Here is a 14,288-nt window from a genome sequence, read left to right as displayed (position 1 = left end):
TATTCTACCCCGAACTATTGCCCTCTTGATGTCAGGAATGTCATGAAAATTGCACCAACTCTTATGAATTCTTGACGCAGTGATACTCCTCGCCATCATCATTCATTTCTTGGTCCCGTGTTGTTGCAACCGGAATGCCGACAAGTGAACCATGATGTGTGAAATCAATACTCCTAGCAACCGTGTTGCCTTGTAGTTAATGGACATTAATATCATTCTTAGCGTGTTGGTTATTGAATCACTATACTAGGATTGATCGTGCTACCTTGTTCTTATTCTGGTGCACTCTTCGATCTTTGAGTTAGGATGGAATCCCTTGCTTATTTGATCATATCGTCTTGATCTGAAAAGCAAGATTGTTCTCGATCTTAATAACATGTCGGTGGATCGTGATTTTCCAAATATCTTCTTGGAAGTACCACCAGGTTGTCCCCTGACCGATATGTTGAGTTTGTGATCAAGTTGGTTTTCCAATAAACCACTCTTTCTCCAAGAATCTGTGTTGGATACCCCTGAGCTAGTTGGTTAAGCCAAACAACAACTTGGAGAGTTGGAAGATAAAAGCTTGCCTGGCTTAGTTCATTTTAAGGGATATCTTTTTGTGAGTGTGTTGAAGAAAGATGATATCTTTATTGATTGATCCTCGTGATCAATTGTTGGATCTATTGTCTTGTCCAAACTTTGATTTGAGTGTGGGCTATCCTTAAATCAAATCAGAACCAACGATATTCGTAATGTTGTCTTACTCGTGGTGGTTTCCTCGAGCATACACCATTACATCTTTTGGTCTGACCAGTGCTATCACCGTGTTCACATGATGGTGGAAGTCCAGTGATATGAAAATTCTGATGAGTTGTTGTTGAGCCCATCAGCAGCATTTTGTCTCCCCCATGTTTCATGTGGAACATTAAAGCTAGCATTGGAAACTTTGTAAGCATTGCCTTCATGTTCCGCTCAAGAGGTATACGTTTGGATGAAAGAAGTGACTTCCTCTAACTCACGTGCATTTGATGTAAGTTGTCGCCGTGGATCCGAGAAAGTTTGTTTTTGCTTCCTCTGGAATCATCCCAAGCCATTCATGCATATGTGCGAAGTATCCTGTGGTTTGGAGACTTGCAACCTTCATTCCATATGTTCCCTAGCACCCTAAGCCACTGACTGACTTGTTCAAGGAAAAGAAGTCTAGCGCGCGTAAAGACTTCGAAATCCTTGATGATGGATCCTAACCTGAACTCGATAGTGTTTTATTATAAGACTACTATGTGGTCATTCTTGTCTTGGACAACATGTTCACATGTATGTAGCAGAACCAGCTCATATTTTGGAGCTTGCTATCGTAGTTCACTCCCCGAGAATCTCGCAACGTCATCTCGTCGATTTGTGTTGCAAACTTTCATTTTTCTTTCTAGACTTGATGAGTCTGGAATATCCTGACACCAACCAGATCTGAATCTCAGGCAGATATGATGGTTGGAACATTCCCGACATTTGCATTTTGTTCCCTAGCTTGCACCGCCTTGTGCCAATTTCCCATGGGCTGCCCTTCTCAGCCATTGCAGCTCAGGATCTTCTTCAAAAGTGGTCCTACCATGGGTCCCATCCATTTCTGATGATAAGCAAAAATCATTCCTTACGTTGTCTTCAACAAGGTAGTCCACATCATCCATTTTAATCCGGATATGCCATTCCTTTGGACTCCACCAAACGATCGATTGTGATTGCCTTAGGCTGGTATAAAGAGTTTCAATGATCTTGGTATCAAAAGTAATTCTTTTTGCCACTTAAGGGAAGAATTCTACGAGTCAACTTTCCTAAGGTGCCCCGTTATGGAGTCATGGCAATTAACTCCTCGCTGCTTTGGAACCCATGCACCATATTATCTAAGCGTGGGATTGTTGCCCACCAAATCAAACCTCATCGTTTGTTCTTCCATCCCTCTCGATGTGTTTTGTGTCTCAACTCGAGATGTTTCAACATCTCATTCCGTGAGTTGATCGTGAGTTGCTGGATCTTTAAGAAGATCGATTCCTATAGAGTTTCTTCTGTCGTCATCATGTTGGATGAAGATCCCGAAAGCAAACACGACAAGATCAATTTGAAGAAATGAGTCAACATCTTCGATGAGGGTATTGGATCGAGAAGATTGTGTTAGCTTTTGTGTCCCCCCTTTCCTCTTACCCTACGCTTGAATCTCGGGACGAGATTCTTGTTTAGTGGCGGCGAGTTGTCACATCCCTAGCTTCTCGTATTGCACTAGGCTAGCTTCATGTGTGCATCATGTTTGAATTTTGCAGAAAATTGAAATGGGGATTGCCTAAACCCTAGCATCAAAGGAATTCACTAGGTTCAACTAAAATATTCTCGGTGTTTCCAAATGGCTTTTAAAAATGTTCATCATTTCTGGAAAATGCTGGAAACAATAACCAGAGGTGCTGCACATTTTTCCATGACATATTTGGGCTCTGAATTAAATCATATAGTATTTGCATTTGGGCATTTAAATGCTATTAAATATTTTAAATGCTCAAATAATCATAAACTAAAATGTTTACTGTTGGATATATTCTAAACAGTAGCCATGATTAGTTTCATGATTTTTGGAAATGCCCCGGCATTTTTAATAAAACCCAGAACAAAATAACAAAATAGAAAACAGGAATTAAAAGAGAAAAAAAGCGAGGACTTACCTGCACCCACCTGTGGCCTGCTACTGTAGCCACCTGGCTGGCCCAGCCCACCGCAGCCGCCACCGTCTTCAACCTCCTGTCAGTAGGCAGGAGGGCGTGTGCCCGACCCGCGCGTGCACGCGCCGGCCACCTCCTGCTTGCCGCCCGCGCCTCTGGAGGATGTGGACGACGCCCACGTCGCCCGCTCGACCGCCCCGACACCTCATTCCCCCTGCTTCTCTCTCTCGCCCTCTCCTCGCCATGGCCGAAGCAGCCGTCGCCGTCCCGCCGACGTAGTCGCGCCCACCGTGCTCCCCTCGCCTGCCCGACGTGTCCACGAGCATCGCCACGCTGCCCACGTTCCCTCCGTCGACTCACACCTCGCCGAAAGCCCTGCTCCATCGTCACGACATCGTCTTCAACCTCTCGGTCGCCGAGATCGCCGGTGACCTTCCGTCGTCACCAGCCCCTCCCCGAGCTCGACGAGGCCACCGCTGCACTCACGGTGAGCCTCTCCATCTAACCCCGCTCTCCGTTTCCTCCCCGGTACGCCGCAGACGCCGCTCCGCGGACGTCCGAATGCGCCACCGCCGAGCTCGTCGCCGGCGCCACTCCTGCCACTCCCCGACCGCGCCACCCCCACGGTTGGATGCGGACGAGCGTCCGCATCCCGTAGCTGTGCTCCGCGCGCCAAACGGCGCCCCGTAGGGCAAACCCGTGGCTCGCCGCCGCGTCTGGCCTCGCCGGCGGCTAAATGCCGGCGAGTTGACCCCGTTTGACCCAGGCTGACCCCCTCCCCTGAGTCAATGACAAGTGGTGCCCGCCTACTAATTAACCTGGATTAACTTTTAATTAATTCTAAATATTTAGTTAACTAACAGTGACACTGACGTGTGGACCCCACACGTCAGGTTTGACCTGGATGACCCCGCTGACCAGCTGACGTCACCCTGACGCAATGCTGACGCATTAATTTAATTACTGGAATTATTTTTATACAGGAAATTCCAGAAAATACCACAAACTTCAAAAAATCATAGAAAATAATCTATTGCTCAGAATGAAAAGATTTATATATGAAAAATGATCAGAAAAATCCAATCTTTCCATCTGTACTGGTTTCATGCATGTTTAAGCACATTAACCTTTTGTTTAGTACAGAACTAGATAAAGTACTAATAAGAGCCACTTATGAGCTTGGAATTTGAATCTTTGATTCAAAATGGTCCAAACCCATCTGGTCTTAGTTGCATTAGCCCAATACATTCATTTTGCCATGTCTCATGCATGCATCATATTGTTGCACTTGCTTGGTGTTGATTGTGCTTCGATGTATTCTTCGTGGTAGGTTCTGCCTCCGAGGATATTCACGATTATCCGACTGAAGGGCAGTATCCTACTACCACTCCATCAGGCAACCAAAACCCCCTTGTTCCTTCCGATACAATCCCACTCTCTCGCTCCTGCTCTCTTTTACTGCATTAGGACAACAACGATTCATCTGTTACTTGCTGCGGTAGCGGAACCCCTTTATCCTCTGCATGACCTGTCATTGCCACAGTAAATAGATGAAACCCACTAGCATGAGTAGGAGTTGTCTGAGCCCTGATGTGCCTACTCATTCATGATTGTTTGTCATGCCTGCTATGCTTAGAGTTGTGTCAGGTCTGATTCATCGGGGATGAATTGGAATGGTGATGAACATGTCCTACTGTGTGTGAGCTAAGTGTGTGAACACGATTTGGTAAAGGTAGCGGTGAGAGGCCATGTAGGAGTACATGGTGGGTTGTCTCATTGAAGCCGTCCTCAGGAACTGAGTTCTGTGTTTGTGATCCATGATACAGTTACTACCACGCATTGGTCCCGAAACCAATGGACCCTCTCGGCTTCTTAATCACCCTTGTCCTCTGTCCAGGAGTTGCAAGTAGTTTCTGGTGTTTGTAGTATGCTGGAGGCCGTGGGCAGCGCTGACCCGAGGGGTGGGCTGTGATGCGGTAGGCACGTGGCACGGTGTACCCGGCGCCCGTTTGGTGTCTCAGGAACCCTGCACACATCGTTCGGGGCCGTATGTGGAAACCTCGGCCGGACTCCCTGCGGATGGAACCTGAATAGGCGATAAACCTGGACTAGAGACTTGAGTGTTTAGGTAGGCTGGGGCCGACACCCTCGCTGGGCTTCCGCTTGAAGGTTGCCGAGTACATGTCGTGTAAACGGCGGTAAGTGGTGAGAGCGTGTGTGACGAAGTACACCCCTGCAGGGTTAACATCATCTATTCAAATAGCCGTGTCCGCGGTAAAGGACTTCTGGGTTGCCTATAACAGTTCATAGACAAGCGAAAGTGGATACTCTAAAATGCGCAAGATAAGCGTGAGTGCTATGGATGGCGTCCTCGTAGGGAGACGGGAGCGAATCCATAGTGGTGTATTGATATGGTGAATATGTGGACTCGTGTGCGCCACCTCAAAAGAGTTACTTGCAGTCGTAGTTAGGATAGCCACCGAGTCAAAGCTGGCTTGCTGCAGTTAAACTCCACCACCCCCTTTGTTGATACCGATGCATATGTAGATAGTTCTGATGTAAGTCTTGCTGGGTACATTTGTACTCACGTTTGCTTATTTTATGTTTTGCAGAGAGACGTCAGTCTCGCTAGTAGTTCCGTGTGGACTTCGACGTTTAGCTTGATACCTCAGCTACGATCTTGTGCCCTCAGCAGGATCTGGTAGATAGTCAGGCTTCTCAGCCTTTTTCATTTGTAGACGTCTGTACTCAGACATGTTAAGCTTCCGCATGTGCTTTGACTTGTATGCTCTGAATGTTGGGTCATGAGACCTATGTTTGTAATATCTCGCTCCTCGGAGCCTAATGAATAAATACTTGAGTCGTAGAGTTATGTTTAGATGCCATGTTGTATTTACACATATCGAGCATATTGTGTGTATGATTGAAATGCTTGGTATGTGTGGGATCCGACAACCTAGTTGTTTATCCTTGGTAGCCTCTCTTATGGGGAAATGTAGTCTTGTGCTTCCATGAGCCATAGTAGTCCGCTACAGCCCGGTTCACCGGAGTCCTGCTGGCCCAGCACTACTGCTCCGGAACACTTGACTGGCCGGCATGTGTTTCACTTCGTTCCTGTGTGTGTCCCTTCGGGGAAATGTCACGCGGTGACATCCGGAGTCCTGCCTAGCCTGCTACAGCCCGGGTTCTCGGAGTCCTGTTAGCCCAGTGCTACAGCCCGGATTCACACGCTGCTGACCGACATGCTCGATGTTGATTCATGTATGCCTGTCCCCGTAAGTTAGTGCCACTTTGGGTTCACGACTAGCCATGTCGGCCCGGGTTCTCTGTCATATAGATGCTAGCAACACTATCATATACGTGAGCCAAAAGGCGCAAACGGTCCCGGGCCATGGTAAGGCGACACCCGTGGGAATACCGTGCGTGAGGCCGCAATGTGATATGAGGTGTTACAGGCTAGATCGGTGTGACTTAGAATCGGGGTCCTGACAATCACCGAGGAAGTTCCATGCTTTCGAGAGTGAAAATCCCCAAGATTGAAGGGGAATCCTAATTTCCGTCCTAGTTTATCATTCAATTTTTTCCAAGGATCAACATACCGCCTCAAATGCAACGTGTTCAAATTTGACATTTTCCTGGACTCATTTACCATATTTAGGGGATTATGTGCATTTTCTAGGCATTAATGGACATAATTCAAATTCGAAAAATCGGTGCATGAACAGGTGCACAAGAATGGTCTGGAAAACCATGCTCGTGTTTTTTAGCACATTCTCATGCCTTTTACAAGGAATGGGCAGATATTTGAAGGAAATGTGTGGCAATAGTCAACCATAAACGCGTCGTTTACTTGGTTAACAACTATACAAAAAATGAAACACATGGTTGGAAAACATGACGCCTTGCGTGGTGCCATGGTATGGCCTCACCATGCCCTAGTAAAAATTGGAGAATGTTTTCCTTATGTGGTGATGTGCGCCTTTCATAAATCGAACCATCGCCGAGGAAGTTTCCTGGTTTCGAGGGGGAAATCACCAAGATTGAAGGGGGGTCCAAATTTCCATTGTCCTTTGTCCACTAGTTTTTTCCTATGATGAGCATACGACCTGCAAATCACCGTGTTCAAATATGGCACTTTTCCGGGTTCATTTGCCATAGTTAGGGGATTATGTGCATTTCCTAGGCATTAATGCGCATAATTCAAGTTCAAACAATCGATGCATGAAAGGGTCCACAAGAACGGCCTAGAAAACCATGCTCGTGCCAATTAGTAAATTCTCATGCCTTTTACAAGGAATGGACAGATATTTCGATGAAATGTGTGGCAATAGTCAACCACAAATGTTTTTTTGTTGGCTTTTCAACTATAGAAAAAACTGAAATAAATGCTTTAAAACATGATGTGTGGCATGGTGCCATGGTATGAACCTCACCATGCCCTGGTAAAAATTTGAGAAGGTTTGTCTTATGTCGTGATGCACGCCCTTCATAAATCGAACCATCACCGAGGAAGTTCCATGCTTTCGAGAGGGAAAATCCCCAAGATTGAAGGGGAATCCTAATTTCCGTCCTAGTTTGTCTGTCAGTTTTTTCCAACGATCAACATACCGCCTCAAATGCAACGTGTTCAAATTTGACATTTTCCCGGGCTCATTTACCATATTTTGGGGATTATGTGCATTTTCTAGGCATTAATGGACATAATTCAAATTCGAACAATCGGTGCATGAAAAGGTGCACAAGAACGGTCTGGAAAACCATGCTCGTGTTATTTAGCACATTCTCATGCCTTTTACAAGGAATGGGCAGATATCTGAAGGAAATGTGTGGCAGTAGTGAACCATAAACGCGTCATTTACTCGGTTAACAACTATACAAAAAATGAAACACATGGTTGGAAAACATGAAGCCTGGCGTGGTGCCATGGTATGGCCTCACCATGCCCTGGTAAAAATTGGAGAATGTTTTCCTTATGTGGTGCTGCGCGCCTTTCATAAATCGAACCATCACCGAGGAAGTTTCATGGTTTCGAGGGGGAAATCACCAAGATTGAAGGGGGATCCAAATTCCCTTTGTGCTTTGTCCACGAGTTTTTTTCTATGATGAGCATACAACCTGCAAATCACCGTGTTCAAATTTGGCACTTTTCCGGGTTCATTTGCCATATTTAGGGGATTATGTGCATTTCCTAGGCATTAAGGCGCATAATTCAAGTTCAAACAATCGATGCATCAAAGGGTCCACAAGAACGGCCTAGAAAACCATGCTCTTGCCATTTAGTAAATTCTCATGCCTTTTACAAGGAATGGACAGATATTTCGATGAAATGTGTGGCAATAGTCAAACACAAATGTCTGTTTGTTGGGTTTTGAACTATAGGAAAAATGAAATAAATGCTTAAAAACATGACGCCTGGCATGGTGCCATGGTATGAACCTCACCATGCCCTGGTAAAAATTTGAGAAGGTTTGGCTTATGTCGTCATGCACGCCCTTCATAAATCGAACCATCACCGAGGAAGTTCCATGCTTTCGAGAGGGATAATCCCCAAGATTGAAGGGGAATCCTAATTTCCGTCCTAGTTTATCAGTCAGTTTTTTTCCAACGATCAACGTACCGCCTCAAATGCAACGTGTTAAAATTTGACATTTTCCCGGGCTCATTTACCATATTTAGGGGATTATGTGCATTTTCTAGGCATTAATGGACATAATTAAAATTCGAACAATCGGTGCATGAAAAGGTGCACAAGAACGGTCTGGAAAACCATGCTCGTGTTATTTCGCACATTATCATGCCTTTTACAAGGAATGGGCAGATATCTGAAGGAAAAGTGTGGCAATAGTCAACAATAAACGCGTCGTTTACTCGGTTAACAACTATACAAAAAATGAAACACATGGTTGGAAAACATGACGCCTGGCGTGGTGCCATGGTATGGCCTCACCATGCCCTGGCAAAAATTGGAGAATGTCTTCCTTATGTCGTGATGAGCGCCTTTCATAAATCGAAGCATCACCGAGGAAGTTTCATGGTTTCGAGGGGGAAATCACCAAGATTGAAGGGGGATCCAAATTTCCTTTGTCCTTTGTCCACGAGTTTTTTCTATGATGAGCATACAACCTGCAAATCACCGTGTTCAAATTTGGAACTTTTCCGGGTTGATTTGCCATATTTAGGGGATTATGTGCATTTCCTAGGCATTAATGCGCATAATTCAAGTTCAAACAATCAATGCATGAAAGGGTCCACAAGAACGGCCTAGAAAAAAATGCTCGTGCCAATTAGTAAATTCTCATGCCTTTTACAAGGAATGGACAGATATTTCGATGAAATGTGTGGACATTGTCAAACAAAAATGTTTGTTTGTTGGGTTTTCAACTATAGAAAAAAATGAAATAAATGCTTTAAAACATGATGCGTGGCATGGTGCCATGGTATGAACCTCACCATGCCCTGGTAAAAATTTGAGAAGGTTTGTCTTATGTCGTGATGCACGCCCTTCATAAATCGAACCATCACCGAGGAAGTTCCATGCTTTCGGGAGGGAAAATCCCCAAGATTGAAGGGGAATCCTAATTTCCGTCCTAGTTTGTCTGTCAGTTTTTTCCAACGATCAACATACCGCCTCAAATGCAACGTGTTCAAATTTGACATTTTCCCGGGCTCATTTACCATATTTTGGGGATTATGTGCATTTTCTAGGCATTAATGGACATAATTCAAATTCGAACAATCGGTGCATGAAAAGGTGCACAAGAACGGTCTGGAAAACCATGCTCGTGTTATTTAGCACATTCTCATGCCTTTTACAAGGAATGGGCAGATATCTGAAGGAAATGTGTGGCAGTAGTGAACCATAAACGCATCATTTACTCGGTTAACAACTATACAAAAAATGAAACACATGGTTGGAAAACATGACGCCTGGCGTGGTGCCATGGTATGGCCTCACCATGCCCTGGTAAAAATTGGAGAATGTTTTCCTTATGTTGTGCTGCGCGCCTTTCATAAATCGAACCATCACCGAGGAAGTTTCATGGTTTCGAGGGGGAAATCACCAAGATTGAAGGGGGATCCAAATTCCCTTTGTGCTTTGTCCACGAGTTTTTTTCTATGATGAGCATACAACCTGCAAATCACCGTGTTCAAATTTGGCACTTTTCCGGGTTCATTTGCCATATTTAGGGGATTATGTGCATTTCCTAGGCATTAATGCACATAATTCAAGTTCAAACAATCGATGCATCAAAGGGTCCACAAGAACGGCCTAGAAAACCATGCTCTTGCCATTTAGTAAATTCTCATGCCTTTTACAAGGAATGGACAGATATTTCGATGAAATGTGTGGCAATAGTCAACCACAAATGTCTTTTTGTTGGGTTTTGAACTATAGAAAAAATGAAATAAATGCTTAAAAACGTGACGCCTGGCATGGTGCCATGGTATGAACCTCACCATGCCCTGGTAAAAATTTGAGAAGGTTTGGCTTATGTCGTCATGCACGCCCTTCAGAAATCGAACCATCACCGAGGAAGTTCCATGCTTTCGAGAGGGAAAATCCCCAAGATTGAAGGGGAATCCTAGTTTCCGTCCTAGTTTGTCAGTCAGTTTTTTTCCAACGATCAACATACCGCCTCAAATGCAACGTGTTAAAATTTGACATTTTCCCGGGCTCATTTACCATATTTTGGGGATTATGTGCATTTTCTAGGCATTAATGGACAATTCAAATTCGAACAATCGGTGCATGAAAAGGTGCACAAGAACGGTCTGGAAAACCATGCTCGTGTTATTTAGCACATTCTCATGCCTTTTACAAGGAATGGGCAGATATCTAAAGGAAAAGTGTGGCAATAGTCAACAATAAACATGTCGTTTACTCGGTTAACAACTATACAAAAAATGAAACACATGGTTGGAAAACATGACGCCTGGCGTGGTGCCATGGTATGGCCTCACCATGCCCTGGTAAAAATTAGAGAATATTTCCTTATGTCGTGATGAGCGCCTTTCATAAATCGAAGCATCATCGAGGAAGTTTCATGTTTCGAGGGGGAAATCACCAAGATTGAAGGGGGATCCAAATTTCCTTTGTCCTTTGTCCACGAGTTTTTTTCTATGATGAGCATACAACCTGCAAATCACCGTGTTCAAATTTGGCACATTTCCGGGTTCATTTGCCATATTTAGGGGATTATGTGCATTTCCTAGGCATTAATGCGCATAATTCAAGTTCAAACAATCGATGCATCAAAGGGTCCACAAGAACGGCCTAGAAAATCATGCTCATGCCATTTAGTAAATTCTCATGCCTTTTGCAAGGAATGGACAGATATTTCGATGAAATGTGTGGCAATAGTCAACCACAAATATCTGTTTGTTGGGTTTTCAACTACAGAAAAAATGAAATAAATGCTTAAAAACGTGACGCCTGGCATGGTGCCATGGTATGAACCTCACCATGACCTGGTAAAAATTTGAGAAGGTTTGGCTTATGTCGTCATGCACACCCTTCATAAATCGAACCATCACCGAGGAAGTTCCATGCTTTCGAGAGGGAAAATCCCCAAGATTGAAGGGGAATCCTAGTTTCCGTCCTAGTTTGTCAGTCAGTTTTTTTCCAACGATCAACATACCGCCTCAAATGCAACGTGGTGAAATTTGACATTTTCCCGGGCTCATTTACCATATTTAGGGGATTATGTGCATTTTCTAGGCATTAATGGACATAATTCAAATTCGAACAATCGGTGCATGAAAAGGTGCACAAGAACGGTCTGGAAAACCATGCTCGTGTTATTTAGCACATTCTCATGCCTTTTACAAGGAATGGGCAGATATCTGAAGGAAAAGTGTGGCAATAGTCAACAATAAACATGTCGTTTACTCGGTTAACAACTATACAAAAAATGAAACACATGGTTGGAAAACATGACACCTGGCGTGGTGCCATGGTATGGCCTCACCATGCCCTGGTAAAAATTAGAGAATATTTCCTTATGTCGTGATGAGCGCCTTTCATAAATCGAAGCATCACCGAGGAAGTTTCATGTTTCGAGGGGGAAATCACCAAGATTGAAGGGGGATCCAAATTTCCTTTGTCCTTTGTCCACGAGTTTTTTTTATGATGAGCATACAACCTGCAAATCACCGTGTTCAAATTTGGCACATTTCCGGGTTCATTTGCCATATTTAGGGGATTATGTGCATTTCCTAGGCATTAATGCGCATAATTCAAGTTCAAACAATCGATGCATCAAAGGGTCCACAAGAACGGCCTAGAAAATCATGCTCATGCCATTTAGTAAATTCTCATGCCTTTTGCAAGGAATGGACAGATATTTCGATGAAATATGTGGCAATAGTCAACCACAAATATCTCTTTGTTGGGTTTTCAACTACAGAAAAAATGAAATAAATGCTTAAAAACCATGCCCTGGTAAAAATTTGAGAAGGTTTGGCTTATGTCGTCATGCACACCCTTCATAAATCGAACCATCACCGAGGAAGTTCCATGCTTTCGAGAGGGAAAATCCCCAAGATTGAAGGGGAATCCTAATTTCCGTCCTAGTTTGCCAGTCAGTTTTTTCCAATGATCAACATATCAACTCAAATGCAACGTGTTCAAATTTGACATTTTCCCGGGCTCATTTACCATATTTAGGGGATTATGTGCATTTTCTAGGCATTAATGGACATAATTCAAATTCAAACAATCGATGCATGAAAAGGTGCACAAGAACGGTCTGGAAAACCATGCTCGTGTTATTTAGCACATTCTCATGCCTTTTACAAGGAACGGGCAGATATTTGAAGGAAATGTGTGGCAATAGTCAACCATAAATGCGTCGTTTACTCGGTTAACAACTATAAAAAAATGAAACACATGGTTGGAAAACATGACGCCTTGCGTGGTGCCATGGTATGGCCTAACCATGCCCCGGTAAAAATTGGAGAATGTTTTCCTTTTGTCGTGATGCGCGCCTTTCATAAATCGAACCATCACCGAGGAAGTTTCATGGTTTAGAGGGGGGAATCACCAAGATTTAAGGGGGATCCAAATTTCCTTTGTCCTTTGTCCACGAGTTTTTTTTCTATGATGAGCGTACAACCTGCAAATCACCGTGTTCAAATTTGGCACTTTTCCGGGTTCATTTGCCATATTTAGGGGATTATGTGCATTTCCTAGGCGTTAATGCGCATAATTCAAGTTCAAACAATCGATGCATGAAAGCGTCCACAAGAACGGCCTAGAAAGCCATGCTCGTGCCATTTACTAAATTCTCATGCCTTTTACAAGGAATGGACAATATTTCGATGAAATGTGTGGCAATAGTCAACCACAAATGTCTATTTGTTGGGTTTTCAACTATAGAAAAATTGAAATAAATGCTTAAAAACATGAAGCCTAGCATGGTGCCATGGTATGACCTCACCATGCCTTGGTAAAAATTTGAGAAGGTTTGGCTTATCTTGTCATGCACGCCCTTCATAAATCGAACCATCACCGAGGAAGTTCCATGCTTTCGAAAGGGAAATCCTCATTGAAGGGGAATCCAAATTTTCTTTGTTCTTTGCCCTGGAGTTTTTTTCTACGACGAACATACACCCTGAAAATCATCGTGTTCAAATTTGGCATTTTTTCCAGGCTAATTTACCATATTTAGGGGATTTTGTGCATATAAATCCAATCCAGCTACAGGTGCACGGGTGTGATGTGAGGGACGTGGATTGCCGTTCGATCGCGGCGCATCCAAACGGTGCACACGCGCGATCCGCGTGGCTGGGGTTCCGGCCAATCATAACGCAGCACACAATAGGCTCAACGCACACTGTTTTCGGAAGCGACGGAGATGAACCGCGTGCGATAATGAACGAGCAAAATTGTAAGGGAAGCCAAATTTCTGTTGTCGTTTGTGGTTGAGCTTTTGAATACCACCGCACTGTATGGCTGCCCATCCCCTCCGTCCCAGAGCTCTCTCCAGGCGTCGTCCATGGCACCGCGGCGCACAATAACTGTTAAGGAAGCGATGGCGTCCCGCCGCGCCGCGTTCCTCGCCGCCCGCGACCGCACACATGGTAAGGAAGCGATGGCATCTCGCCGTGCCGAGTTCATCACCGCCGGCGGCCAGACAGTTACACGGGCGGACTTTGAGGCTGCCATGGCCGAATGGTGGATCTAGAGGCGGCCAAAGCCGCACAGAAGGAGCAGAAAAGGCAGAAAGCAGTCAAGAAAAGAGAGTCCCACCACCGCAAGAAAAAAGAGGCCGCACGCCATGGTGAGGAGAGCTTGGTGGAGATCGAAGCATAGTGGGCTACCGCCTACAAGGCCGGGAAGCAGAACGCCGGCGTCCGGCCAGCATGCCCTGATGGCAGCATGTGAGAAGTAGTTTAAGTTTGTAGTATTAGAGCAAATTACCAGTAGTACTTTAAGTTTGTAGTATTAACGTACAATGTCAGTAAGAGCATCCTTTGTGCGCTTTGAGCGTTGATTAGCATGTGTGCCCGTGTGCATTTTTTTGCGTTAATCATTAGAAGATCACAAAACACATGGTTTCTATGTCGTACCCGTCTATGTTGCGTTAATGACCCATAAGTTAG

Source organism: Triticum aestivum, chromosome 1D (assembly GCF_018294505.1).
Source record: "Triticum aestivum cultivar Chinese Spring chromosome 1D, IWGSC CS RefSeq v2.1, whole genome shotgun sequence".
Lineage (NCBI taxonomy): Eukaryota > Viridiplantae > Streptophyta > Magnoliopsida > Poales > Poaceae > Triticum > Triticum aestivum.
This window is presented reverse-complemented; position numbering follows the sequence as displayed.